This window comes from Mesocricetus auratus, unplaced genomic scaffold (assembly GCF_017639785.1).
Source record: "Mesocricetus auratus isolate SY011 unplaced genomic scaffold, BCM_Maur_2.0 Super-Scaffold_100003, whole genome shotgun sequence".
In the NCBI taxonomy this organism is placed as follows: Eukaryota; Metazoa; Chordata; class Mammalia; order Rodentia; family Cricetidae; genus Mesocricetus; species Mesocricetus auratus.
This window is the reverse complement of record NW_024429188.1, coordinates 73,298,085-73,318,125: the sequence shown is the minus strand read 5'-3', so window position 1 is coordinate 73,318,125 and position 20,041 is coordinate 73,298,085. Positions and strand designations below refer to the sequence as shown.

The window sequence follows — 20,041 nt, the reverse complement described above, 5'->3', positions numbered from 1 at the left end:
TTACTTCATTTTTTTTTGAGACAGGGACTTACTTTGTAGCTCTGGTTGGCTCAGAAATCACTGTGTAGACCAGGCTAACATCAAACTCATGGAAATCCTCCTGCCTCAGCCTTCTGAGTTCTGGAATTAATGATATACAGCACCATGCTTGACTCAAAGTAGTTTTAATTTGCATTTTTCTGATAATTAGGGATGTCAAGTTGGCCATTTATATTTCTTCTTCTGAAAAGTGTCTGTTCATCTCATTAGCAGATTTGTCTATTGGCAGTTTCATTTATTTGGTGTTTAACTTTGTTAGTTCTTTGTTAAATTCCAGATATTAGCCCCCACTAGAAATAAAGCTGATAAAGATTTACTCATTTGTGAACTACCTGTCTGCTGTGCTGATAATTTCCTTTGCTGGGCAGACATTTTTTCAATCCATGTATTTCCCGTCTGACATCACTTGGGGTAAGTTCCTGTTCCACTAAAGTTCTGCTTGGATATTTTTTTAACTACCCCAGTGTCCTGACAAGTACTTCCTATGTTTTCCTCTAGAATTTTCAACATTTCAGGTTTTAAGTTAAGGTTTTTGATTTGTTTTAGACTGATTTTTTGTTGTTTTTTGAGACAAGGTTTCTCTATGACTTTGGAGGCTGTCCTGGAACTAGCTCTTGTAGACCAGGCTGGTCTTAGACTCACAGAGATTCACCTGCCTCTGCCTCCCAAGTGCTGGAACTAAAGGAGTGCACCACAACTTCCTGGCTTTTATTTTGTTGTTGCTGTTGTTTTTTTGTTTTCAGACTGATTCTTGTACAAGGTGAAGAATATGGGTGTTGGGGAAGTCCTGTTATTTGCCTGTTATTTGTCAATAAAGTACTGTTGAGCCAATAGGAATCTAGATAGGTGGGACTAGGAGTCCAGGAGGATTCTGGGAAGGAGAAACACAAGAGTTCGAGATGTAACCGCCATGGGGTAGGAAGTCCGGAACTATTCTCCGGTAAGAAACATACTTAGATTAACAATTATGGGGTAATTACTTAAGTCAGAGGTAGCCAGTAAGAAACAAGCAAGGCCAACAGCTTCATAATTAATATAGCCTCCTGTGTGTTTATTTGGGGACTACAATGCAGCAGAGCCCAGGCGGCTGGCGGGGGATAAACCAAAGCAGCTAGCAAAGAAAAAGCTTCCCTTTACATAAGGGAATACCATTCTGTTAGTGGATTTCCAGTATTCCCCAACGCATATTTTTGCTATGTTTGCCAACACTGTAGGTTTGTTGATTTATTTTCAGGTCTTCTATTGTGTTTCATTGGCTGAAGTCTGTTTTTAATGCCAGAACAAGGCTGTCTTTATCACTAAAGCTCTATTTTGTAATTTGAGGTCAGATACTGTGATATATTTTGCTGTGTTCTCAGATTTTCTTTGGTTATTTGTGATATTTTGTGGTTCTAAATGACCAGGACATTGTTTTGTATTGATTTTCTTCATTGATGGAATATAACATTGAGATTTTTGTGGGTATTCCATTGAATCTATAGATTAATTTTGTTAGTACAACCATTTTCACAATATTCTATTAATCTGGAAGCATGATGGGCTTTCCATTGTCTAGCATCTTCTCTGATTCCCTTTCACAGTGTCTCTAACTTTTCATTTTAGAGATCTTTCTCTTCTTAAGTTTGGTATATTCCTAGATATTTTATTTTTTGAAGCTACATAAACAATATTTTATTCTAACTTCCTTTTCTTAAACTTTATTGTCGGTATGTGTGAAAGATATTTAGAGAATACACACTCCAAAGCCATATGGTGAGAATGCACATCTTTAATCCCAGCGCGTGGGAGGCAGAGACAGGTGGATGCCTTAAGTTTGAGGCTAGCCTGGTCTACAGAGTAAGTTCCAGGACAGTCAGGGTTACACAGAGAAACCCTGTCTGAAAAAAAACATTTCCCAATCCCCAACAAACAAAACAAAACAAACCTGCAAAAATTTGGAAAGGCTAGAAGAAATTGATGAATTCCTAAATGTATATGACTAACCAAAAGTAAAGCCAGGAGATACTTAAACTAATTCATGTCAAACAAGATTTACTATTAATTCTTTAGTATTTGTTCCACAAAATAGAAAAACAAAGGAAAACTACCAAATTCATTTTACTAAACCCATCTCATCTTGACACTAAAATCAGGGAAAGACACACCAAAACAAGAAATCTTGGATGAATACAAATGCAAAATCATGGCAGAAAAATCCTTGCAAACTGAATTCTGTAACAAATTAGGAGGTCATATATCATGCTCATGTTGGATTCGTCACAGAGATTAATGGTTAATTCAACAAGCATAGATCAATAATATAATACACCATAGAAACAAACCCAAGCAGAGAAGCCACATAATCATCTCAACTGATGCAAAAAAGGCATTTGACAAACTTAAAGTGCCTTGATGACAAAGGACCTGGAGATGTTAGGAGTATGGACCATACCTCAAAATAATAAAGGTTATACACAATAAACTTACAGAAATATACTGAATCGAGACAGATAATTTCTGTAAAATCAGAAATGAGACAAGGATGTTCATTATCCCCTCTGTCATTCAGTATAGTACTCTAAGTCTTGATGATAGCAAGTGGACAAGAGAAAGACATGCAGGATAAAAGGAAGAAAGAAAAAAGCCAAACTGTCCTTATTTGTGGGCAACATCATTTTATAGTTAAAAGATGCTCTAAAATCTAATAGAATCTAATAGGAAACTCAATTTCAGTCATAGTAGTACAGCTTAAAATCTTTTTTATTTGAGACAGGGTCTCATTGTGTATTCCTGGCTGTCCTGGAACTCATTCTGTAGAACAGGCCAGCTGCTGCCTGTCTCCTGAGAGCTGGGGATAAAGGTGTGCACCACCCCCACCCAGCTGCAGTTTAAAATCTTTATAGGTGATGTTTTTAAAGTGAATATTCCAGGAACTGGGAAGGATAGTTCAACTGACTCATGTCATTCAGGACAGACTCCTAATTAATACATGACAAAGATATCTCCCTAATTTGCATACACTCTGATAATACATTCTATCACTATGACTAAAACATGATATTGTATGTGTCATTGTTTCTACATCTCAAATGTTATCACTCCATATAAAAATACACAAAAGTTCAGTTTCTGTACGTCTCAGAGAGGAGCTGGGCCTACTGCCTTTGCAATTCGGGATCCCAAAAGTGATGGATACGGAGGAATTGCTGCTAGTGAGTAGAAAATCTTAGAAACTCCCATTGAAAACATTAACCTGCATTGCTGTCTCCTTTCACCACCTGACAGTCCTCCAGATGTGATTATCATGTTTCTTCTCCTTTCTCAACAATTAAGCTTCTATCTGGTCCTGGTGGCACATTCCTTTAATCCCAGCACTCAGGCAGTCAGATCTCTGTGAGTTCAAGGTCAGACTGGTCTACTGGAGCGAGTTTCCAGTCAGCCAGGCTACAACAGAAAAACCGTGTCTCAAAAAACCAAACCAAACCAAACTAAAAAACAAACAAACAAGAAAACAAATTAATGGTCTACAGAGCAAGTTCCAGGACAGCCTCCAAAGCCACAGAGAAACCCTGTCTCGAAAAACCAAAAAAAAAAAAAAAAGAAAAAAAGAAAACAAATTAAAAGCTTATTTTTTTTGTCAAGACAAGGTTTCTCTGTGGAGCCCTGACTGTCCTGGGACTTGCTCTATAGACAAGGCTGGCCGCAAACTTTTAATTTGTTAAATGATGAAGTATGTAATATTTCTTAGAATAACTCATAAAATAGTATGAACAATAGAGCTGATCTTGGTTTAAAATTTTCTTTGAACATTAAAAAAGGAAACATAAGATTCATTTGGTATGGATGTCATATATTTTGTTCATTGACCATCTGCTTTCCCTGCTCTGTTCCCTCCTTCATAGTGTAAGATGATATGATTCTACTGCAGACATGATGTCTCATAGACAACATTCCACAATGATGCTGAGAGGCCCCCACTCCTGCAAAGGATGACCACATTTCCCTGCTCCTGTACCCCACCCCCATTACTGCTGCAGGACACAGCTGCACAGACCATTTCCCCTGAATCATGCTTTGAAGTTGAGAACCAAAAATTGTCACCGTAAGGAAAAGTGGGTCCAGGTAATGTCATTGCTATTGGCAAAGTAGGTGAAATCTTCTCTCCAAACCACCCCCACAAGCATCCCATCTCCTCTCTCTACTAATGTCCTCCGTCCTGTGCACCTCATCTTATGTGCTCAGCACTACCTCGGAAAACTTGACAACTCACAGATTCCTCCATTTGTGAGCAACACAAGGTCTCATTCATAGAAAAGGGGTTGCGTTTGTAAAGGGTTTGTGATCCACACACAGAGAATGGTGTTCCATCTTCAGGATCACTCTGTAAAAGAATGAAATTAATTGCACTTTCCTCACTGAACAAGAGACATTTTCCAAGATGGTGAGAAGCAAGCCTGCCTTTCCAACAAGTGCAGCTTGCAGTAATTCACGAGGAAGGCACAGAGGTGGGATTCCACAGGCCTGGGTTCTAATTCTAGCTTTTAAAAATACCCAAAAGTGTTCCCAGACTAGTATCTCAGCCAGTGAGTTGATGGTCCAAGTGTTCATTTACCATGGTGTGACTCTTGCTTTAAAAACTATCTGCTACCCTCCTTGCTGTCTCTCCTAGCCTCCTCTAAGCTGTAGGAGTCTTAAAAATAGGCCAAATGTAGCATTCAAATGAGTCAATCCTCTCTCATTACCACCCTCAACCTGCCTGTGTGAGGAGAGCTGTATTGCTGCCCGTGTTCACAATATCAGGAACCAGTATCCCAAGCACACAGACATGACTGTGTCATCCTGATAGGGATTCCAGATAACTCTGATGAGGGAAAACATGTCATTTTTATGCTGGTCACCATTGTTTTAATTGCGTCATATGGTTTTGAATTGCAGTGTTCACTTATTTCTTAAATCAAAGCACCTCTCATCTCAGAGTTTTCCTGTAAGTCTCCTAGCATTCCTCCTTATACCTAATTCTCAGAAAGCATACACATTCAGAGCCAGACATGAGCAAATATGCTTTAAATTTTTCTTTGCATATGAAAGAATAAACATATTTCATTTGGTATTGATATCATGCATTTTTATTCATTGACTATTTGCTTCTCCTGCTCTGTTCTCTCCATTATGGTGTTAGATTGTATGATCATACTGCAGAGATGAGATCTTCTAGAAAGTATTCCATAAAGATGCCAAGACCACCACCCGTTTCCTTCCTCCACAGTCATGCCCTCATAGGAAAGCCCTGAGGGGAAGCAGGTATTTAAATAAGAAATAAATGAACACTGTGATCCTAAGTCAGATGAGTCAGTTATATAAATTGTGAGTAGGGATGACATGATAACTATCCTCACATGGGAAGGTTGAGGGTGGTCCTGGGAAAGGATTGAGTTTTTTCAAAACCATAGGTGGTCTATTATTAAGAATCCATTGACAGAAGACAGTACAGTCTCCTACAGCTGAGAAGAGCCCAGGAAGAGTATCTAAGTGAGTGGCAGCTTACTTTGTTTTTTTAAAATATATTTTAAAACTTAATTTAAATTAGAAACAAGTTTGTTTGACATGACAATCCTTGCTCCCTCTCCCTCCCCTCTTTCAACCCTCCCCCATCCCTTCCTCCAATCCAGACTCCACTCTCCATGGGGGATCTCGAAAGTCTGTCATATGATCTGAGGCAGGGCCTAGGCCCTCCTCCATGTGTCCAGGCAGAGACAGCATCCCTCCATGTGAATGGGCTCGCAAAGTCCATCTGGATGACAGGGCTAAATGCTGATTCATTGCCTGAGGCCCCAAAGGATGCTGAGGCCTCCTCACTGACACCCATGTTCAGGGGGTCTGGATCAGTCCCATGCTGGCCTCTCAGCTATCAGTCTGGGGTCTATAAGCTCTCCCTTGTTCAGGTCAGCTGTTTCTGTGGGTTTCACCCGCCAAGTCATAACGGCAGCTTACTTCAAAAGCAAGAACCATACATTGGTAAACAAGGACCCAGATCATCAACTCACTGGGTGAAACACTGGCCTGGGACATTTAGAGCACTTTTAGATGTCATTTCAGAACACATATTAGTTCACAGAAAACAATGCAAGGAGCAACATTCAGATATCTCTAGGAGCCCCACTGAATCCAATGGATAGTGTCCTTTTAAGAACTGGGCATCCCTGGGTGTGGTAGCACAGCTCTATATTCCCAGAGCTCAGGAGCCATGGGTAGCAGGATCAATAGCATCTAGCAGCAAAACTAAACTAAACTAAACTAAAATCATAAAAGAGGATAAATTATGGCAACACCAGACATAACAACACACACCTGTAATCCTAATAATATGGGAGACTGAGGCAATATGACTCCAAGTTTGAGGTCAGCCTAGGAAATTAATAAAATTCTGCCTCAAAGTATACATGAGAAGAGGTTGGGGGAATCATAGCTCAGTGGTAGCAAGGGCAAGACTCTAGGTTCAATTTCCAGTACCATAAAAATGATAGAACCAATTCTGCTTGCCATTCATGAAACTTTGTGACAGAGACAAATAGTAGGAGCCTCATTGCATTTAATAAGATATTTTGTATCCTTTCGATATGTCTTGATGTTAATCATACCGTGGCAAGAGAATGGATATTTGGAGAGAGCTACCTGAAGATTAGCACACCGAGAAAGCCTTTTTGACAGAAGACCGGAAGCCCTTCTTCTGAGCTTCATTTAACAAACAGCACATGTCAAAAGGTCAGCATTCTATACAGATAGGAGAGGAGGGGGCAATGTAAATATGCCACAAAGGGTCACATGGCCTCGTGGTCCAGCGCTTTTGGGACTTTACCAGCAGCTCACTAGCTCATCCTTATTCTTGTGTTTTTACTTCTTAATAAATAATCTCCATTTCTACTTCTAACTTTCTGTCCCTGGTTGAATTCATCACCCTTGGAACAAGAACCGGTATTTGAGCAGGTGCCCCTGGACTCAGATCCACTACTATTACAACAGAAATCTGTTTTCCTTTCGTGTTCTTAAAACACAACAGAGGAACCAGACTGGCAGATCTGCAAGGTTAGTGAGCATCAGAGAGTACACTTTCAATGGGGCAGCTGAGGGAAAATGTTAAGTGAAATAACGCGATAAAAGTGTGGCCTTATTGTCTGGACCAAAGCTCCTCTGTTAGTCATTATTGTAACTCATTATTTATTGACTATAGAATGTTAGGTGAGAAGACAATACTGTCAATTTCAAAAAATGTAATTCTTACCCAAAACACACTCCTTTGTGCTACAAAATGTTTCTCTTCTCATTAGCATACTAGCAGTAGGTACTGTTGATACGCCCATTCTTTGGAAGAGAAAGGCAGGGAATTGAATCTTATTTATTTACAAAATACATAGTCAGAACAAGGGTGAGTGGCGATTCCAACCTAGAAATTATGTTTCCACAAATGTCCTGCTCTCCAGGTATGTAGTGAGAGTTAGGCACAAAACACAGAATAAAGAACAGAAAGAGTTGCAAATTCAAGGCAAACACAGCAGAAATTGCACACCGAGGCCCGGAACTGGTCCAGCAGCTTAAATGGGTCACGACAAACGAGTCACACAAGAAAGTGAGTTCCCACTTCAGCATAATTGATAACCTTGTGAGCCACCCTCTAACAAATGAGAGAGACAGGTCAGGCATTTTATGTATTTTAGCATAATAGACGCGGGGCTTCAAGAATAAAATGGCCCGCCAAAAACCAACACCTCCCGGGGCCAAACCCTGGTTGGCGGTTGGAGCCGGCAAGGGATGCGTGCGGTATGCTACTGTGTCCGGTGTGGCCCCGGAAAGATGCAGCGAGATTCTCGGTGGCTGCGACCTTCGCAGAGGAGTCTGGGACTGAGCTGGTATGGCTACTGCCACCGCCGCGGCTCCGGGAGGCCAGAGGCCACAGGGCAGCACCAGTCGACCGAAGGGGAGACAGTTAGAGGCAACCACAGTGCCTTTTCCCGGTTCAAAACCAGGGTAAAAAAAAGGGGGGGGGCGCGGCGGGGGAGCTACCAGTGGCGCGGAAACAGCAGAACCGAAATTAGTGGGGACCACGAGGGGGAGGGAGTAAGAATAGGACCGAACTGCAGGCGATTGCTGATGACGTCCAGGGGCAGGGGCTTGTCGTTGGTTCCGGTGTGTTGAGGACTGGATTGTGGCGGGCGAAGGACAGGATCTAAGAGAGGAAAAGATGCCAGCAAAAAGCGCGCGCGCGCGCGCGCGCGCACACACACACACACACACACACACACACACACACACACCCACACACACACACACACACACACACACACACACACACACACCAAATGCGCATGCCCATACGAGTATGCATTAGTGTGTTGTGTTGGTCCCTAGTTTCAAATTCGGCTCCTGGTGGGATGACCGGTGGACATTAAAGATAACTGACATTTCTGGGGATTGCATTAGAAGTTCGGGAGTAGGAAATTAATTAGAATTTATAAATTTCACCCTTTATGTCCTGGCTCTTGCTATCAATCCTGCAAATAGATTTTGACAGCACAAGGGCTTAGTGCTACTATCCCAAGAAAAGAGTCAGCTATCAGCCTTCCCTGATGTGAGGCTTTAACATCTTTTTAGGAGGAAGCAATGGCAAAACTTTTGTCCTCCAGGCACCACCTCCCCCCACCCCCACTTCCCACCCCCCACCCCGGCCGTCCGCACCCCGCTGTGTTTTAGCTCCAGGTGCAGCAGCTATCTGGGGAGATGAGTGGCATGTGAAATCCAAACCAGTGAATTCTATAGAAAGGCAGAGCCTACTCGGGAGAATCAGACTTACTCTTTGTGAAACTCCTGTTTTGAACAGCAGTGTGCCAAATGCATGGGTTTTGCTTGCTTGAGTATTTGATAGGCTTCTCTACACAGTACACAGCAGGAAATCTGGCACCTATCAGATAACGTAAGCACACATGTAAAAAAAATCCCAACTTTTTCTTCATTAAAAACGTTAAAGCATATGGGTGTTTTGCCTGCATGTTTATATTTGTACAATACATCCATGCAGTGCCCACAGTGACCAAAAGTGGGCTTCGGATCTTCTGGGGATGGACTTGCAGAGTTTTGAACTGCCCTGTGGGTACTGGTAATTAAATCTGGGTATTCTGGAAGTGTCCTGAACCGCTGGGCAATCTCTCCAGCCCCAGTAAGTGAACTTAATGCTTTGGAATTATCCAAACTATTGCTTTGTTAATCCAGAAACAATAGCGTAGCAGGTAATGCAAGTCAGTAGTTTTCAGATTTCTGTGGACATCTCGCTCATCTGGAGGGACTGTTAAAGCAGAGAACTGGGAATCCACACAGTTCCTTTTTTTCTCAAAACTGACATAAGTAAACCTGGTTTCTGTTGCAAATTACCAAGTGTTGCTTCTTTTGGACTGAATCCGAAAACTTTCCCCCTTCCCCTCCCAAAACAAGAATTTATACATGCATGTAAAACTGAATTCACAGTTTGAACCAAAAGTGGGAAGAGTCTTCTGCACCTTGCTTGTAGCAGTGTTCCAGTTTACAAAAAATATTAAACTTTGGGAAACATGTCCCTGTAGGCTATGGATTCATGTTACCACAGCTGGGAAGCAGGTCTTTCCAGTGTCAGGTACTGTTGGGATGGTCCATTTCCTTCCCTGGCATGATACTCTGAAGGAATCCTAATCCCCAGGACTCCTTACTAAATTTGGAAATTGGTAAGGAAGTCTAGGCACACTCACAAATGGATTCTGTTTACACATGATACAGATAACATTTTATCAATCTTATCTGTATTTTTATCTGTGTATGGACAAATTGTCTATGTTTATAGGCTACAGCAATGTTATATGTATGCAATTAGCATTTGTGTCACCCAAGTGAGAGAGGCTTATATTTGTACTAACCATAGTGTTGTCCCTTTAACACAAGTTACAGCTTCCTTATTTCTGGTAGGCCACTAAGAATTTCTGCCCTTCTGGCCTGAATGGAATTGGTTTAGGATCTTTTAGTGCTCACCAAGGCTGACAGTAGGAAAACATTCAGAGAAAAATAACCTGTAAGTGTTCTGCTGGAGGCTGTGCCTCAGGAGCCAGAGTGGAAAGGCTGAATCATATAGTCTCATCAAGACATCCTTTATTGAGTCCCAAACTGCTAGTTGCTGGCATAAGGATAGGCAAGTTGGCGGGTTGATCAATTAATTGTCTTTTAGCTCAGTTACAGCAGCAAGGAAGAGCCCAATAGCTACCAGTTAGAGAGCCTTCAGGAGATATCTTTGCCTGAAGCAGGAATGTCTTTACTCCCTAAGGAGGTTCAGCTTCCACCACTGAACACCCTCACCCTCAAATGAACCCAAGCACTTGCATACAGGACTTTGTTCTTCCCATTAACTTACAGTGTCATTCCAAAAGTCACCATGAAAGCTGTTATGAAATCAGTTTCTATGAGAACCAGGGTGCACAGATTATTCTCCAAACCCAAAATACCTCCACACAACCATTTGCCACTTGCCCTTGTATTTTACCGAAAGCAAAGCAAATCCAACCCCTAGCATACTTAGTAGACAAAGCTGTCAGGGATGCAGGTGATTGGCAGACTTTTGCTTATCCCATGGGAACAAAGCACATCTGTGTTGTTAGCAATGTTGCTTTCTATAAAGGTGACTTTAGGAGAGTATTATTTACAGATAACCAAGGATGTCTCCCAGGAGTCTTTGATATGAACTAGCCCTTTGAGGGGAAACATGTAAGAATATACATACACTACTATGCAGTTAACCATATGTGGAAGAAAACTAAGAGATGAACGAATAGACCAAAGGATAAAAAAATCCCATTTTGAGAAATCTCACAGTTGTTTCATGGATGAAGGCCTAGAATAATATGGCCTGGTAGAAGGCAGACTACTACTTGATTCAAACATACGTTGATTTATCCTCAGAAATGTATAGATAGAGATAGCATACAACATACAACCCCAGTAATGCTAGGTTTGCTTACTCATTTCTGAAGGAGAAACAGAAGTGACAGAGTTCAGACTCTTTCCCCTCAAAACTTGGTGACAAGCTGCCTTTTAGGGATACTTTATTTTGCATTACTCCACAGAAAAGGGTTTTAGAATGGGTTCATTCCTCATGTGTGCGTGTGCGCTCACTCATTCATGCACACACATGCTTTTATAACTTCCGTCTTCTCTGTTTTTACTTCACCTATGTTTGTGCCTTTAAAGGCATCCTGAGATGCCTTCTTGTTTCTAATAGAAATTGTATACTAATTGAAACTGACTAAATAATAAAAATATTATGTTGACTTTATTCTTTGTAAAGATGACTGAAGGGTGTAAATGGAATTTTCTATTGAGTGGGATTCCTGTAAATAGTCCCCAGAACTGGACACACTTATCTAATTAGCTGTCACCAGTGGGGTGGCCACAAGATCTTGGTCTTCAGTATATGTCTGTCTGGTGTCTACTGTCTATATGTGTCCATAGAAAAATAACCATTTTTAGCCTGGGCCAAGAAGTAGAGTTTCAAGACAAGTTCTTTGAGAAACATTTGTCAAGATGAATAAATATTACCCAGTTCTGATTGTACAATCACAAGACAACTTAAGAAAGACCTTCCATCAGTTGGGAAAGCAGTTTATAAAGGGCTCTCACTGGCTTAACCACATGGGATTTATGTCAGGTCTGGAGGCAGAAATTCTCTGGAGCCAGTGTTTCTTCTACAATTTATGAAAATTTAAATTTGTGGAGGATGTTAGGCTATGTGTACTTAGTAAACAGGACTTGCCTCCAAGGACAGAGAACAGAAATATCTAGACAGAAATGAGGGACGATTTTTACATGTGCCTCTAGGAATTCAGACCCGGGCAGTGCTCCATTTCAATACCAGGGGAGTCTCTTGCATGGTTGACCAAGCCTGGATGCCTAACCAAGAGGCAGATGCTCTATGAATGAAAAGACTAATGAAGCTGGGTTTAGGATCTTAAAGGCCCACGGTCTGCTATGGATAGCACCAACTCAACTTTAAGCAATGAAGACATATAACTGACGAGTAAATGGCTCCCCTCAGGATATAGCATAAATTCCTCCAGGGGACTACTGTGGCTTAGAGTGCTTTTGAACATTTTTTAACATTCCCCATCCAGTTATAGTCACATTAGTAGTATTTGCCCTGTCAACTATGAGGGAAGGGTACCTATTTCTTCATATATCTGCAATAATGTGCTTTATTAATGATAATAAATAACAGTGAAGGATAGCTTTTTGCCTATCAATTTAGTAACAATTTCTATTATTTCCAGTGTGAATAAAATCAAATGCTTTTGTAAAGTAATGTAAAAATATAAATTAGCTAACTATTTTCAATGTTATGTTAATGTAAAATGCTGTAGTATTTCTGTATTTAAGAAATTTAGAGAATAAAATACAAATATATCTGCTTATATATAAATAGGATTTTACATAAACTACTCTTCATTATGTAAACTATGGTAAGGGAATTAAATATTCACCAGTGTCATGCTATTCATACAGTAAAACACCTAGAGCATTCAAAAATTAAAATTTCGTATAAATTGTATATATTTGCTACATGTAAACCAGGTTACAAAGGTGAAGGTTCCATATTTGCTAATGTAAGTCTCCAACCATTTATTCAGAAGCCTAAGATGTTTTTTAAAACTGTTGAAATGATTGTTCTCATATAAACATTTTAAGGCATAGAAACAGGCTGAAAATTATATAATAATTAGTGTACCCTGATATCCTACAGATGGTCTCTTACCCATTTCCATTTAAGCTCTTTAAGGTGGATTTGAACCACCCCTCCTACCTCTTTACTGCCTGGGGTGTTCAAGCTGCAGTTCAGAATTCTGCCACGAGATGACACCAACGTATTTCAACCATAACCAAGCTGCAAGGTTTATAAAGAGAAAAACAGACGAATTAATAGTGTCTAAAAAAGAAAAAAAGGGGGAACATCTAAAATATATCTGTAAAATAATATTACCGTGGACATGAGTATGATGAATACTAGGTAAGAATGGGAGGGCAGTAGGGAGTTGTCTGAGGCTGAGAGCTCTGGAACAGAGCATCCCCGAACTGAAACAACTATGGCTTGTGCAGCATCTACAGATTGGAACTAACACAAGGAGAGGAAAGACAGAAAGGAAGATAGCTTTTCGCCATCATAGCATACTATTGCTGTTGATCTCCTCTTAACGTGTGAGCAGTTGAGCACTCTGCTTGCTTCATTTAATAACAATTTGGTGACATTCTCCCAGGCTCTGGTTCACACTAATCCTTGGTTTCCCATTCCACAAATCAGAAAAATCATTCTACTCCACAGTTATTCATCTACAACGTGGGGGTTAATGGCAGTATCTCCCTTATAAAGGTGTTGTGAGTAGAAATCACCCAATGAGTTGAAAAATCACTTGATAGCATACGAATTGTGGCCAACTTTTGAGTTAGGCGTGCAGAGTGGCTCATTCCTCGAGTCCCAGCTGTGAAGGAGGTGAAATCAGGAGGATAATAACTTTGAGGCCAGCTTGGGCCACAGGCAAAACCCTCATCTTGTTGATGAGCCAAGGGCTAGGGATGTAGATCCATGGTACAGCAAATTGACAGCCTGAGCAAGGTCCTAGGTTTCATCTCTAGCACTACAAAGAAAAGTCTGGATGTGTTCAAGGGTAGAGAGAAAAAAGATGAGTTAATACTTTGGGGGAAATAGAGGAGGGAAGGAGAAGGAAGAAGAAGGAAAAACAGAGAGGGGAGCTCAAATGTAAACAGTGTATATTTGAAAGTAATCTAATTTAAGGTATATTTAGTAACTATTAATTTCATACAGTTTGCCATTTCATCTGCTATGAACCTATCCTGAATAGGGCAATGAAAAGAGTAAGAAAACACAACAAAGCAAAACCTCACTGCCATTCCCATTAGAAAATGACCCAGTGACAGAAGAAAGATTACCTTGAAAGCCATGGGAACTTGGTGAAAAGATGGGGTGGTTCTGAAGCTGCTTCCTAATGCCTGCACAGGTCAGGTCTGGGTGAGTGCCTTAGGGAAATCAGTTACATAACAGAAGGCAGAAAAATCTCTAGGATGGACCATGCATTTAGCAATCAGAGCATGTATCCACTTTCTGGATTTCAATAAGGCCACAGATGAAAGGAATTTTCTGGCATGCTTCTCCCTATACTCCTAAGTAAAGTCCAATGAATACACAGCAGGCTTCCCTGTTTACTCACATAGTTAACCCAGCAATGAATTTACATAAGAAAAATGAGGAGGGATTGTGTGGGAAGCACCCTGTGGCCAGCTCCATAGTTTCCAGATGGGAGCGATGCTTATATAGCAGGATTCAGGGTAAAAAGCAAGTCAAGTCCTCATTCAGAACAGCATTCTAGGATCCATCAAAACACAGTAATCAAAACGCCCCTGCAGGCCTTTTCCTGGGCATCTAAAATTAATAGGAGAAAGGAAAATGTACACATGCCAATTCTGTAATGCAAAAGCAGACCACATTCTAAACATGTTTTATCTCTTAAACAAGCAAGGGGTTCGGATGGCAGTCAGGACACAGTTGACAAGTAACTTCAGTTACTTTGACCACGATGGTTCTAGATGCATATAGCAGGCTTAGATGAATATAATGAAAATGAAAGACAGGTTTGAACCTGGAGAAATGGAAGGCATTTCATGTTCAATACACTAAGACATTGCTTAATGCTATCTGAATTTTAACACATTGCTGGTGGTGGTGGTGGTGGTGGTGGTGGTGGTGATTTTTTTCAGCATACAAGGTTGCATTACATAGGAAGAATACATGCAATTTATCAATGAAATAAAAAAAATTCAAGTGATACGACTAATGGTTTAGAAAGTAGATTCTGTAGGTTTTGGTAGTGGTGCAAACAGTGGGAAAATCTGAAAGATTTTATCCACTGCCAGTGGATAAAACAAATTGTGATATTACCATGTACTGGAATACTATACTGTAATAAAAACAGTGATCTGATTGGAGGTACAGGGTAGTGACATAGCATGTACCTAAGAAGTTGAAGGTCTGTGTTTGATTTTTATCATTGCAAATTAAATCAAATTAATAAATAAGGTCATATCATTGCTATATGCAATATATGGATATATATGAAAGTATTGTAAGTACTATAAAAGAATTTCCATGAATCTGCTTAAATAAACTTCTGGAATGTTAACGTTATATAGCAACAGAAGTGCTATACTTATGTAGGTACAGGTCATTAGGAAGGTCAGGGAGGCTAGGTACGATGGAACAGGAAGCCTTATTTACTGGAAATTAACAATAATAGGATGGAGGTGTATGTATTTATTTTAGAGGACATAGTTGGCTCATATTATAACGGGCCAATATGTATGATTTTTCCTTTATTTGGTTTTTCGAGACAGGATTTCTCTGTGTAACTTTGGAGCCTATCCTGGAATTTGCTCTGAAGACCAGGTTGACCCTGAACTCACAGAGATCCAGCTGCCTCTGCCTCCCAAGTGCTGGGATTAAAGGCATGAGCCTGACTTTTTTTTTTTTTACTATTTTTGGAACTACTTAATTTTGATATCTGAAATTTTGACAACTTTAGCTAACACTTGATAAATCCCCTAGCTTCATGACAGTCATTATAAAATGATTTTTTTCAAAGTGGGAGGCTAGTCAGGTAGCTCATTCAGTAAAGATACTTGCTGTCAAGCCTAACTACTAAGGTCAGTCCCAGGGACCTGCTTCACACACAAACAAATGTAATGAAAATAATGTAAAAGATGGTATCATGAAATACTACATATTAAAATCTCAATATGCAAAAAATGCTGTGGCTCAATAACTATCTGAGATATACAAGAGACTCATCCACTACTGGTCAAGTAGGTGTTGACTACTGCATCCTGTGAGTGAGTGTCCTGACACACAGTGGGAAAAGCTGGGCTGAGAACAGAACTATTTCCTGTCTCATCTTCCTGTATACCACCCACAAGGAAATGGAAAATGGGCCCAGGACAACCAGGAGTACAACAGCACATCATTTGGGGGCCAGAAGGATCCCACTTCTCTCAGGAGACAATACATGACTAAGTCCCAAAATGGAAAGCAGCTGACTTATTTCTGAAATCCTTGAGTCTCTCAACTATTCAGGGAGGTTCAGTTACCACAATGGGGCACCTACACCTTCAGCTGAGCTCAAACGTCTGCTTTTCTCACCACATTACATGGGTCTCCATCAAAGTATCGTGTTGGTTGCTAAAATGACATCAGGTTTCTATGGCAACCGTGATTCACAGGCCGTTCTAGAATGTCTCTTTGTAGCCCTCTCTCTGTGCCCCTGCATTTCTCAAAAAAGAACAGAACAGAACAAAACAAAAACACTGTTTCAATTCAGTCCACCTGAAAAAGCATATTCATTAGAGGTATTGGGTAGGGAAGCAGATAATTAGCTGAAGAAGTTTGGTTAACAAAGCTTTTCCATGTAAGCGAGACCCTGCTCTTCTTGCCAAATCACCTTGGTCTCCATTAAATGTTCTGGTTGTCATGGTTTCCTTGCTTGGTCGTTACTGTGGTAACCATGATGCATAGGCTTATTCTCACACAGCTCTCCCCTTCAACCTTTCACGACCTCACCCGGTTTTGAAAGTAGAATGTCTTTGCTCTCCTGATAACTATGTGAGAAGAATAATTGGACCGTCTGGGAGAAGAAGCAGGCAACTGACAGAATACTCTGTGAAACAGAATGAGGAGGTTTTTTTTGCAGGCTCTGTCTGTACATATTCACTCAGGAATATCCCCTCCAACTTTTGGAGATGAGGGAGCCCTTTAGAGGACTGCTTGTATAACGTACAGTCCAAACTGTGTTGTTTGAACACTAAGAGACTGCTTCTAATATTTAGACTACATCAACTAGAAATATTTTAAAATGTCATTTATGAAATCTCAGACTTATTTCAAAATGCATTGGGACATTATACTTATTTCGTATGCAGAAACTTAATCATTCAACTACATCATATTGTATAATCTTGGGAGATTTCTCTATTGCCCTCATCTTCCCTTTAGCAATACACACACTCTTAAATTGCCACCCAAAGAGTCTATGAACAGGCATTTTAAAAAAACTACACATAATCTGGAGTTGTAAAAACCAATAGTTACATTCATGGGAAGCATTTGTGGGAGGCAGTAAATACAATCATGGGAGATCAGAATAGCAGTGTTCACATTATTTTTTGTTTTATCAATTATTTTTTCATTTATTTTACTTCCTGACTGCAGTTTCCCCTCTCTCATCTCCTCCTGTTCCCTCCCCGCCTCCCCTCTGCCCCTCATCCACTCCTGCTCTGCTTCTGTTCAGAAAGGGGCAGGCCTCCCATGGATATCAACAAAGCATAGCATATCAAGTTGAGGTTGAGGTAGAACTAAATTCCTTCCTTTGTATTTAGGCTGGGCAGGACAAACCAGCATAGGGAATAGGTTCCCAAAAGTCAGATTAAGCATTAGGGAGAAGCCCTGATCCCACTGCTAGGAGTCTAATAAACAAGACCAAGCCACACAACTGTCACACATATCTAGAGGCCCTTGCTTGGTCCCATGAAGGCTCCCTAGCTGTCCGACCAGAGTCCGTGACTTCCTATGAGACAAGGTTAGTTGTTTCTGTGCGTTCCTTTGTAATGACCTCTTGGCTCCTACAATCCACTCTCCCTCTCTTCAACAGCATTCTCAGAGCTTGGTCCAGTGCTTGGCTGTGATCTCTGTGGATGAAAGCTCTCTGATGACAATTAGGGTAGCCACCAATCTGCTTACAGGAGATGGCCAGTTCAGGCACCCTCTCTGCTACTGCTAGGAATCTTAGCTAGGGTCATCCTTGTGGATTCCTAGGAATTTCCCTGGGACCAGGTTTCTCCCTAAGCCCATAATGGCCTCCTCTATCAAGATATATCTTTTATTGCTCTCCCTCTCAATCCTTCCCGCAACTTGGCCATCCCAATACCTCATGTTCCCATCCCCTCTCCCTCCTGCCTACAACCCCATGCCCAGTTTACACAGGAGATCACATCTATTTCCCCTTCCCAGGGAGATCCATGCGTCCTTCTTAGGGTCCTCTTTGTTACCTAGCTTCTGTGGGGTTGTGGATTGCAGCCTGGTTATCTTTACTTTATGGCTAATATCTACTTATGAGTGAGTGCATACTGTGTTTGTCTTTCTGAGTCTGGGTTAACTCACTCAGGATGGGTTTTCTAGTTCCATTCATTTGCCGGCAAATTTGATGATGTCCTTGTCGTCGTCCCTCTCACCTCCCCATTGTGTAAATGTACCACATTTTCTTTATTCATTCTTTGGTTGAGGGACATTTAGATTCTGGCTATTATGAATAATGCTGCTAGGTATATAGTTGTGCAAGTTTCCTTGTGTTATGATTGAGCTTCCTTTGGGTATATGCCCAAGAGTGATATAGCTGGCCCTTGAGGAAGAACATTTCCTAATTTTCTGAGAAACCACCATACATGTTTGAACTCTCACCAGTAGTAGAGGCATGTTCTCCTTATTCCACACCCACTCCAGCATAAGCTGTCATTAGTGTTTTTGATCTTAGCTACTCTGACAGTTGTAAGATGGTATCTCAGAGTTGTTTTGATCTGCATTTCCCTGATGGCTAAGGATGTTGAATACTTTTTAAAATGTATCTTGGCCATTTGAGAATCTAGTGTTGAGAATTTTCTGTTTAGATCAGTATGCCATTTTTAATTGAATTATTTGGTATTTTGATCTCTACTTTCTTGTGTTCACTATATATTTTGGAGATCAGCCCTTGGTTCACATTATTTCTAATGCATAGATACTTTCAAATAACATTGCTAACAAAACACACTCGTGTTAATACTCTGAATGCATAGAATATTTCAAGGTTTTGAAAGAACATTTCTGAAAAAATATTGCAAAACAATTATTAATATATGTGTATATATGGGAAGTTTTACTGAACTTCAGTTCATAATGTTAAACATGAACAATATTTTAAAATTTATGTTAAAATTTTGTGTATACAGTTGATTTTGCTTGCATATACGTTTATGCTTGTAGATAAGTTTTGCTTGCATGTGTACATGTGCGTCACATGTGTATCTGGTATCCTTGGAGGTTTGAAGAGTGCGTTGGGTCCCTTGAAACTGGAGTAATAGACAGCTGTGAACCACTATATGGGTGCTAAGAACCAATCTTTGGTGCTCGGCAAGAGCAGTAAGTACTTTTTTTTTTAGAGAAGCAAGCATAAAGCACTTTTATTACAATAATAAAACTTGAAACGCATATGTGGTGCAGAGGGCAGGGGACAAAAGCATACTTTCTCTCACCAAATCACTACACAGGACAGCAGGGGGTGAGAAGGAATTGAAGGAGGGGGGAAAAGGAAGGAAGCTGAGATTAGCAGAGAGAGCCAAGCATCAAACCCCAGGAGATGCTGAAGCTGTGATGAGCAGCATCATTTTCTTAGAGAACACTCAAGCATCTATAGTGATGACTAGGCATCCATTGGGTGGTGAGTATACAAATAGCTAAACTTTCCATTAAAGTTCTTAAAATTTAGGAAGTGGAGCTTGGATAGTTACAAGATTACAAAAGTTCTGAAAATTCATTAGAAAAATCATAGGATGAAAAACAAATTAAGCCAGGTCACAAAGAAGGCTTCAGAGGTCCCTGCTGACCAGGGACAGGTTCTGTAGTGTCCAACACAGCAGTAAAGGGACCTGCTTTAAAAGGCAGACGGCTTCAGAAGGTGGGAGGACTGTCAGAAGCAAAGGCTTGCTCCTTCCTTCTGACTTCAGTTTGGGTAGGGCTTTCAGTTTAACAGGACCTCCCTCACTGGAAAAATCCAGCCCTCAACAGCATCTCCAATCTGCTATGGCTTTGCAGCACAGCAGCAAGAATGCCTTAATATATAATAGATAATTTTTCATCCAAAAAGTTAAAATA

The 20,041-nt window shown here is 40.6% G+C and overlaps 1 long non-coding RNA gene across 2 annotated transcripts; it reads right to left on the bottom strand.

Annotated features, from left to right (window-relative positions):
- Nucleotides 1-8,721: 8,721 nt before the first annotated feature.
- Nucleotides 8,722-16,317, bottom strand: LOC121140011. 2 transcript variants are annotated; one of them, XR_005876822.1, is made up of 3 exons: nt 16,248-16,317; nt 12,881-12,961; nt 8,722-8,971 (listed from the first exon to the last, which is right to left on the bottom strand). It is a non-coding gene; the product is annotated as an uncharacterized LOC121140011 (long non-coding RNA). The 2 variants fall into 2 exon arrangements; XR_005876821.1 differs by lacking the exon at nt 16,248-16,317 and adding an exon at nt 14,023-14,260.
- Between the last annotated feature and the right edge of the window lie 3,724 nt (nt 16,318-20,041).